Source organism: Oncorhynchus mykiss, unplaced genomic scaffold, assembly GCF_013265735.2.
Source record: "Oncorhynchus mykiss isolate Arlee unplaced genomic scaffold, USDA_OmykA_1.1 un_scaffold_777, whole genome shotgun sequence".
In the NCBI taxonomy this organism is placed as follows: domain Eukaryota; kingdom Metazoa; phylum Chordata; class Actinopteri; order Salmoniformes; family Salmonidae; genus Oncorhynchus; species Oncorhynchus mykiss.
In genome coordinates, this window is record NW_023494224.1 from 41,116 (window position 1) to 50,843 (window position 9,728).

Sequence of the window (9,728 nt, forward strand, 5' to 3'; positions counted from 1 at the left end):
TTTAAGTGGATCATTCTGGTAATTACTATGGGCACTCCTGCAAAGCATTTGCTAGTCTTACACGGCAGTGGCTATGTTCGTGAGAATCAAATATGTGATTCATTATGACTAACTGATCTACGAATAATGAGTTGTTTATTTTATGATGCGAGGTCATTTGTTTATCAGTCAGCAGTCACCTGCAATGTCAAACAAGCCCAGTGAAAATTTGACATGTTTGGTTTCACTCCTTTAGTAAGTGTAAAGAAGGACCACTATTCGAACAGCATTTTGTTTATTAAAAATGAAAGTAGTGTAAATTGTCAGTCCAATGATGAATGTTAATTTTCTCACAACCTGTTACCAAAAGCACAACACTGTATTGACAATCGTCAACTCTGTCGGACAGCACACACAATAATATGCACTGATTAGTGTCTCTTAATGCCGTGTTCAAAACAACTGGGAACTCAGAAATCTCCGACTTCAGTGTGTTCAAGACAACCGGGAACTCTGAAAAAAACAAGCTCTGACTGGGAGAAATCTTTTAAGTCATCCAACTCGGACTTCCAAGTTGGGAACTCTGGCACCTTTCTAGAGCTCTGACTTTCCGAGCCGAAGATCACTGACGTCATGATTTGACCAATTTTTTTCAGAGTTCCCAGATGTCTTGAAAGCACCATAAGTGTATTCAGTTAGTGCCATTACAACAAAAAAATATCAAAATGTTAATAAAATGGAGACAATGTTTAAATAGTGGTTAGCCATTGTGGCCTTGATGGGAACAGCATTCAAAACAAAGGTAAAAGTCAACTTCAGTTACATGCAGCATCCTTTTCAACTCCCTTTATAACAGGATGACATAGCATCTCAGAATCCTTTTTGAATGCTAAAAAATGCATCCTTCCTCCCATCCTTGAAGTAATCACACATATAATGTGATAGGATAGATTAAAGCAAATATCCCAATATATTACTTTTTACCTATTAAATAACGCTAGATCAGTGATAAGGATGTAAGTAAATGAACAGGGCAGTTATATATTTTCACTGTGGCAGTGTCAAATGGGCACAATGAGATATTTTGAAATTCGCACCAGGATATGACATCATCAATACACCACTTGAGCACCAATGACCATGTTGATCCTCTTTCATCCCCAAAGGGAAAGGCAGAGGAAGACTAAAGACGAGGCTGGTTGTTTTTCTGCTGGTTGTTTGACATACAGTACCAATTGCTATCTCAACTCTTCTTTTCCATTGAGCGTCATGCAGAGAAGAGAGAAAAAAGTGATCGCTAATTGGCACCAGAGGGGTCAAATGCATTTGTAACCAAGTGGGAATTTACCATATACAACTGAGAAAAATCAATTTGAAAGGCCCTCCAACTGGTAATTACTAGTGGGAAACTCATACATCATCCTGAGCTCCCACTTCTCCCACATGCTGACCTCACCTACTTAGGAAATGACCTGGATAACAGCATTTTTCTGCAATTAAATGCAACAAATCATTATTTATAAAAAGCAATCTATTAATATGTTTTTTTAACACTCATTTGTTTACCAGCATGATAGCTTTTAGTTTATGGTTTAGGTAGCTTGTTGGCCATTAGCCAAATGATCTTTTCAAAGCACGTGAATGCATCCAACTGGTATTTACGACTTCACAACTGGTAAATTCCCACCTCCCACTTGGTTACGAAGCAGCATTATAGTGTGTTGTCACCGCTGTAGTTAATATGTGCCATCCAGGGCCGTCCTATCACAGAGTTGAGGTTGTGGCATTTGGGCCAGCTGGGTTTAGTATTGCTGATCTGAGTGGAGGCGGGTTCTCCATGAATCAGCGGAAGTTCAGTTGAGGCCACACCTGCCTCAGAGCTTATTACCTCCTAGACTTAATACTGCAGCACACCCAACCTCCCTATTCCCGACCAACTACCACAGTGAACACATGCTTCAATTTCTGCCTCAGCTTCTTTTAAAAACGACGGAGCAGCAGCCTGCAGAGCAACTCAAAAACGTAGCCATAGCTTGAGTGCTCCCTGGTGGACAATCACAGAATTTGACACATTATACATTGCAGTGCAATGAGAGGCCTGCCTTTTGAAGGTGGGGAATGGTCGTCGTGGCTGCAACTACTGTATGCAGATAACCAAGAACATTCTAGACAAGAAAAATAATGAAGTTGGGACACCGGTCATGGAAGGGGAGAGTGTCTGACCTGATGACTGTATGAGGTGGTCATGCCTGCCGATCTTGGCAATGGTAGAAGCTCTTCACAAATTTTCAAAATGTTTGTTCTCGCCACTGTGCCTGGTGGCATTCCAGGAGCTTCCTCAAGGTCAGTCTTGGCTTTGCTGTCCCCTTTCTCTCCTGAGCCTTCTTATATTTTTTAGCGGTTTAGGATTCCTCTTAGCCTTTCGAGCCTCAGAAGTTACTCCTTTTCGGGCTGCCTTACCAACACCGCAGTACATGGAGGCATCTGGCAAAAGAGACAACAATGGGTTAGACTACATAAGATGTCATACTGCCACTTTTCCACTATCAGAACCAGGAAAAACTAGACCTAAGGATAGCCAAGCATGGTGGTTCAAGGAAGTAAACGTGTATTCATAAACTAATTGGATATTTTTCCGCATTGTGCCAATGCTGCAAATACTGATAATAAGTGGGGACATCTTAATTTCACACAACTGAAAGAAAGTAATACTCAAGAAAATAAAAGGTGTTACCGTGTAGCTTTACTTACAGTGAGGACAAAAGGCTCCAACAACAAAGCTCTTCACTTCCAGTAGCTCTCTATTCTCTGCCGAATCTTTCCTGGCCTGGAATGTTGAGAAGTGTATTGCTAGCCACCAGTCCTTTCTGTAACCCATCTCCTCTGCAAAAATCTTCAGCCATTGTTTTCTAAAGGAAAATATAAATCCGTGGAATTGGCACAAATGAAGCATGACATAAGGACTTGCCAATTTGCCATGAGAAGAGACAAGCAATGTATGCCGAATTAAATTTCTTCAAAGGGAGTGCATTTTCAATGTCCTCCTTTTGAGAGAGAGTAGTGTGGATTCATGCAGCCATCCTTACTTCATCCTCAGTCTCTTGATGATGTTCAACAAATGGTTCCAGACATCCAAGTTGCTCCTCCAACTGGAGTAGTCCAGGAGATCCAGAACCACACCTAGAGCCTTCTGAAGATCACCCTCATTCTCTGGGGAAAAAAACTCATCCTTTACTATGAACACCTTCATAGGACCAACATCAATGTGAAGAACACATCCACCAAACACATTCATCTGAATGTGTAAAAAAAGCCCCCGAGGACAGAAACACACACGAAAACATTGAAAAATGACTAAAACATCAAGATAGACTTTAAAATGACTAGTTTCCCCTCATTTTACACCCCATTGTCCCTTTAAGACACTCAAAATCAATATATTGTTATTATTATTCTATATTCACATACCCGACTGTACCAGAAGAGAACAGTATTCCGGCATCAACTCATGACTTGGGACCAATGTATGCAGGATCTAAGGCAAATGTAATCGAAAACATGGACTCATTAAACAGTACAGTACCAGTAGGCTATTGAGGGGCAGAGTACAGGACTAACTGTAGCCTAGAGATTTCACCTTACTGTGATTGTTTTAAAATGAAATGGTCAAAAAGAAACAAATTGCTTCTTAGCAAAGAACCATTTCTAAAGCAAGAATTTTGCTAGTACTGTCTGGGAGAGGTCTTTGTGGGGAGGGGAAATCCGAAAACTAGCTGTTATTGGCAGAGACGTTTGGAACTCTTTCTTATTGGTCTATTAACAAATTGACCACCTGGTGATGTCACCAGGCAGACCAAAACTCCACCCCACCAAAAACAGGCGGACATTTCAGGCGTCTCTTCAACCAACTCATACACCAAAAGGACATTATACATTTTCACAGTATTATTCAAACCTGTGGAAATGTATATAAAACACAGGAAAATATTTTACTGCACTGGGCCTTTAATAATCATAATAGTGCCCAACATTTCAGCTAGATTCCGCTGTTAAGAACAGCAATGGCCTCAGTACTACCTTCAGCACTTTGAGAAGTTTCTTCAGTGGGTGGTTCTGTTTCTTCATGTACCGGAATAGGTAGACATGGGCATTGGGGTTGGGTGGGAAACTGTCGTCATAGGCATAGTCATTTAGAACCTTCACAGCTCCCTCGTGATCGTTGTAGAATTCCAGCATCTGCCATTGGCACGCGCAAGTCAAAACATTAGATCATCATAGGTAGACTGATAAGGGAAAGTAGTTCAATGATGGAAAAGTAAAACAATGGTGGAAAAAGGGGATGCCAGGGGCCATGTTAAGTAGGGCAAATTGTAGTAAATCGTTTTGAAACGGAAAAATGAAAACAAGTATTTTTACTGGACAAATTCAGGTAGTATGTTACCGTTTGGTTTGGAAATTGTTCTTGTTTCATGCCTACTGAACACGAAGCAGTACTTACATCAATGTAACTCAGAACAAAAGGATCCCAGACGCCAGGAAGCTTCATGATCTCCTTCAGGTTCACAGAAGATTGTCGGAAGTAGCTATGCATTTCTTGGTTGACAGCTGCATCATACTCATCTAAAATATGTTAAAGTCCATGTTAAGCCAAAGCACAACCACAGGTTATGGTTACATTTTATTTGGCCATGCTTTTTGAAATGTATTGGAATTGTCCCTAAAGACGCAGTTACATTATCTGGCCAGTAGATGGTGACGTAACCTAAGGATTTCCACTATCCCAATGTCATTGAAACCAATGAAAAATGGATACTTGGGGGTTGCCAGGTGTCCTCTTACCTGTGCTGGATGTAGTGGCTTTCTTGTCACACCAGATTAAGTAATCCAGGAAGCCACTATAGGCCCGGATCAAATCAAATCAAATCAAATTTTATTTGTCACATACACATGGTTAGCAGATGTTAATGCGAGTGTAGCGAAATGCTTGTGCTTCTAGTTCCGACAATGCAGTAATAACCAACAAGTAATCTAACTAACAATTCCAAAACTACTGTCTTATACACAGTGTAAGGGGATAAAGAATATGTACATAAGGATATATGAATGAGTGATGGTACAGAGCAGCATAGGCAAGATACAGTAGATGGTATCGAGTACAGTATATACATATGAGATGAGTATGTAAACAAAGTGGCATAGTTAAAGTGGCTAGTGATACATGTATTACATAAGGATACAGTCGATGATATAGAGTACAGTATATACGTATGCATATGAGATGAATAATGTAGGGTAAGTAACATTATATAAGGTAGCATTGTTTAAAGTGGCTAGTGATATATTTACATAATTTCCCATCAATTCCCTTTATTAAAGTGGCTGGAGTTGAGTCAGTGTCAGTGTGTTGGCAGCAGCCACTCAATGTTAGTGGTGGCTGTTTAACAGTCTGATGGCCTTGAGATAGAAGCTGTTTTTCAGTCTCTCGGTCCCAGCTTTGATGCACCTGTACTGACCTCGCCTTCTGGATGATAGCGGGGTGAACAGGCAGTGGCTCGGGTGGTTGATGTCCTTGATGATCTTTATGGCCTTCCTGTAACATCGGGTGGTGTAGGTGTCCTGGAGGGCAGGTAGTTTGCCCCCGGTGATGCGTTGTGCAAACCTCACTACCCTCTGGAGAGCCTTACGGTTGAGGGCGGAGCAGTTGCCGTACCAGGCGGTGATACAGCCCGCCAGGATGCTCTCGATTGTGCATCTGTAGAAGTTTGTGAGTGCTTTTGGTGACAAGCCAAATTTCTTCAGCCTCCTGAGGTTGAAGAGGCGCTGCTGCGCCTTCTTCCCAATGCTGTCTGTGTGAGTGGACCAATTCAGTTTGTCTGTGATGTGTATGCCGAGGAACTTAAAACTTGCTACCCTCTCCACTACTGTTCCATCGATGTGGATAGGGGGGTGTTCCCTCTGCTGTTTTCTGAAGTCCACAATCATCTCCTTAGTTTTGTTGACGTTGAGTGTGAGGTTATTTTCCTGACACCACACTCCGAGGGCCCTCACCTCCTCCCTGTAGGCCGTCTCGTCGTTGTTGGTAATCAAGCCTACCACTGTTGTGTCGTCCGCAAACTTGATGATTGAGTTGGAGGCGTGCGTGGCCACGCAGTCGTTGGTAAACAGGGAGTACAGGAGAGGGCTCAGAACGCACCCTTGTGGGGCCCCAGTGTTGAGGATCAGCGGGGAGGAGATGTTGTTGCCTACCCTCACCACCTGGGGGCGGCCCGTCAGGAAGTCCAGTACCCAGTTGCACAGGGCTGGGTCGAGACCCAGGGTCTCAAGCTTGATGACGAGCTTGGAGGGTACTATGGTGTTGAATGCCGAGCTGTAGTCAATGAACAGCATTCTCACATAGGTATTCCTCTTGTCCAGATGGGTTAGGGCAGTGTGCAGTGTGGTTGAGATTGCATCGTCTGTGGACCTATTTGGGCGGTAAGCAAATTGGAGTGGGTCTATGGTGTCAGGTAGGGTGGAGGTGATATGGTCCTTGACTAGTCTCTCAAAGCACTTCATGATGACGGAAGTGAGTGCTACGGGGCGGTAGTCGTTTAGCTCAGTTACCTTATCTTTCTTGGGAGCAGGAACAATGGTGGCCCTCTTGAAGCATGTGGGAACAGCAGACTGGTATAGGGATTGATTGAATATGTTCGTAAACACACCGGCCAGCTGGTCTGCGCATGCTCTGAGGGCGCGGCTGGGGATGCCGTCTGGGCCTGCAGCCTTGCGAGGGTTAACACGTTTAAATGTCTTACTCACCTCGGCTGCAGTGAAGGAGAGACCGCATGTTTTCGTTGCCTAATCCTCTGGGACTGACCGGCTGACTGCTTGCCATACCTCCAGCTCTCAGCGATGGACAGCTGAATCTTGGCATCCTCAAACTGCCCATTGACCAGGAGATGGAACGAGTGCTCCAGACAGACCTTCAGGACAAACCAATTCTTAAATGCACATTGGCATACACTTCCATTGCAAACACATTGTTTACACATTCCATCTATTTGTTTGTTTTTGAAGGTGTCATAATTGCTTCATAACAAAAGTATGGACATGTTGACTGTCCTATATTAACTTGTTTTTTCACCTATTGACTTAGGGTCCTTTAGTTGGGCTGATAGTGTAGAGATCAAGAGGTCAATTATGGAACCTACCTTCAGGTAATGCTTTACTCCTGAGTGTTTCACTCGCTCATAGAAACTGTTGTAGTCTTCCAGCGTCGAGTCGAGATGGTGGTGTAGTATCTCTGTGCCTATCCTCCAAATGATCTGAAAGACAAAGTTTGAAGAAATCAAACTTAGCATTTATACAGTACTTCTCAGCTACCCTTTGTGAGAGTTTCAGTCAGTGCAACGATTGACCTACCTCAGCGTAGAGTTGTGGCATGTTTGCGGTGGTATCCTCCAGTGTCTGTGAGTAACTGGCCATGTACTCTGCGGCATCCTGCCATCTATGGTGCAGCAAGACCTCCCTGATGTGCTGGAGGCAGTTCCTTGTGGTCTTGTGAAAGCCAGTCTCACGGGGTGTCTCTAATGAAACAACAGACATTGCCACTGGTTAATAAGAGCATCTTATGTATAGATGAAAATGATAAAAATTGGGCATTAACATACACTACATGACCAAAGGTATGTGGACAGCTGCTCGTCCAACATCTCATTCCAAAATCACAGGCATTATTATGGAGCTGTAACCCCCCTTTGCTAAACATAACAGCCTCCACTCTTCAGGGAAGGCTTTCCACTTAATGTTGGAACCTTGCTGCGGGGACTTGCTTCCATTCAGCCACAAGAGCATTCGTGAGGTCGGGCACTGATGTTGGGCGATTAGGCCTGGCTGGCAGTCGGCGTTCCAATTCATCCCAATGGGGGTTGAGGTCTGGGCTCTGTGCTAGCCAGTCAAGTTAGTCCACATCGATCTCAACAAACCATTTCTGTATGGACTTTGTGCACAGGGGAATTGACATGCTGAAACAGGAAAGAGCCTTTCTCCAAAACTGTTGCCACAAAGTTGCAAGCACAGAATCGTCTAGAATGTCATTGTATGCTGTAGCGCTAAGATCTCTTCACTGGAACTACAGGGCCTACCCCAAAGCATGAAAAACAGCCCAAGACCATTATTCCTACACTTTACAGTTGGCACTATGCATTCGGGCAGGTAGTGTTCTCCTGGCATTCGCCAAACCCAGATTCATTCGTCGGACTGCTAGATGGTTAAAGCGTGATTCATCACTCCAGATAAATGTTTTCCACTGCTCCAGAGTTCAATGACAGCGAGCTTTACACTACTCCAGCCGACGCTCCCGAAGAACAGTTCTTGTGCTGAAGTTGCTTTCAGAGGCCGTTTGGATCTCAGTAGTGAGTGTTGCAACTGAGGATGATTTCTACGAGCTATGCGACTCAGCACTCGGCAGTTGTCTGTGAGCGTATGGGCTACCACTTCACAGCTGAGCTGTTGTTGCTCTAAGATGTTTCCACTTCACAATAACTGCACTTACAGTTGGCAGCTCTAGCAGGGCAGAAACTTGACAAACTTGACTTGTTGGAAAGGTGGCATCCTATGATGGTGCCACGTTGAAAGTCACTGAGCTCTTCAGTAAGACCATTCTTTTGCCAATGGGATTCTATGGAGATTGCATGGCTGTGTATTCGATTTTATACACCTGTGATGGTGTGGCTGAAATAGCCAAATCTACTAATTTGAAGGGGTGTCCACATACTTTTGTGTAAACAGCAGCTTGAACTAGCTAACTAGCTGGTTTAGCTTACTCAAGGGTTCACATATTCTTCTACACACTGCATTTTATAAATTACCTTTAAATAAAGGAGGCGCCAGGGGAAGGTTTGGCTTCTTGATTCGTTTTCTGTTGATTGATTCATCGTCATCTGAAGACTCATTTTCGCCCCGTTCTTCACCGGGCACCCTCAGTTCTGACTCCAGATCATCCATGACCCACCGTTCAAAGTTCGACCTATTTTCGTTAACATTTGTTAGTGTTGTAAAACAGGAGAGTGAGACCAAATCATGGACGCTAGACAGAGTGTAATCAAGTATAGCAAAAAGGCAGTTTATTGAGTCAAAAGATATCTTGTCCTGCAGTTTAACGTGCACGGACCCTATTCCTTTGGCTCAGAAGGAGCCAGAGTTTACAGCAGAATGTATACACAGAATAATGTAGGTGGAGTCTCGTCGTGTTGGTCTTCTGACTGGTCCTGAAGAGTTTGAGGCAGGAGCCCCATTGGTGCACAGCAAAGTCCTTTGCTCTTGGCACCCGACCAGTAGGGGGGGGGGGGGGGGGGGGGGGGGTAGAGTGTGAGTGTACAGTGCTCATGAAATGAATGTGTGTCAAGGAAGCGTGGATTTAGGGACTGGTAATGTCTGCTTTAGGCTCAGGTGTTTCCTGTCTTTGCAGGAGTGCATGCAAGGGTCAATGTCAGTGAGATAGTTTGGCACTCTAAGCTCGTTAGTGTTGCAGGATGTTCTTTGTAGTCTACAGGGGAGTATATTTGTGTGATGTCAGCTGTGTGTCCTTCGGATAATCATGTTATTGCACGTAGGCTCTAAACTTGACTGAGGACACTGAGGACATCCGGTTTAACCAGAGCATTGGCCTGCTAGTAATGCTTGATATTAGATTATTTATATAACAAATCCCCCTCTTCACATCTTATTAGACGTGAACAATAGAAATAAAATATGAAGCAGCCAAACAA

General features: G+C 43.7%; 1 pseudogene; it reads right to left on the bottom strand.

Annotated features, from left to right (window-relative positions):
- Positions 1 to 544: 544 nt before the first annotated feature.
- On the bottom strand, positions 545 to 9,007 carry LOC110522044 (annotated as a pseudogene).
- Between the last annotated feature and the right edge of the window lie 721 nt (positions 9,008 to 9,728).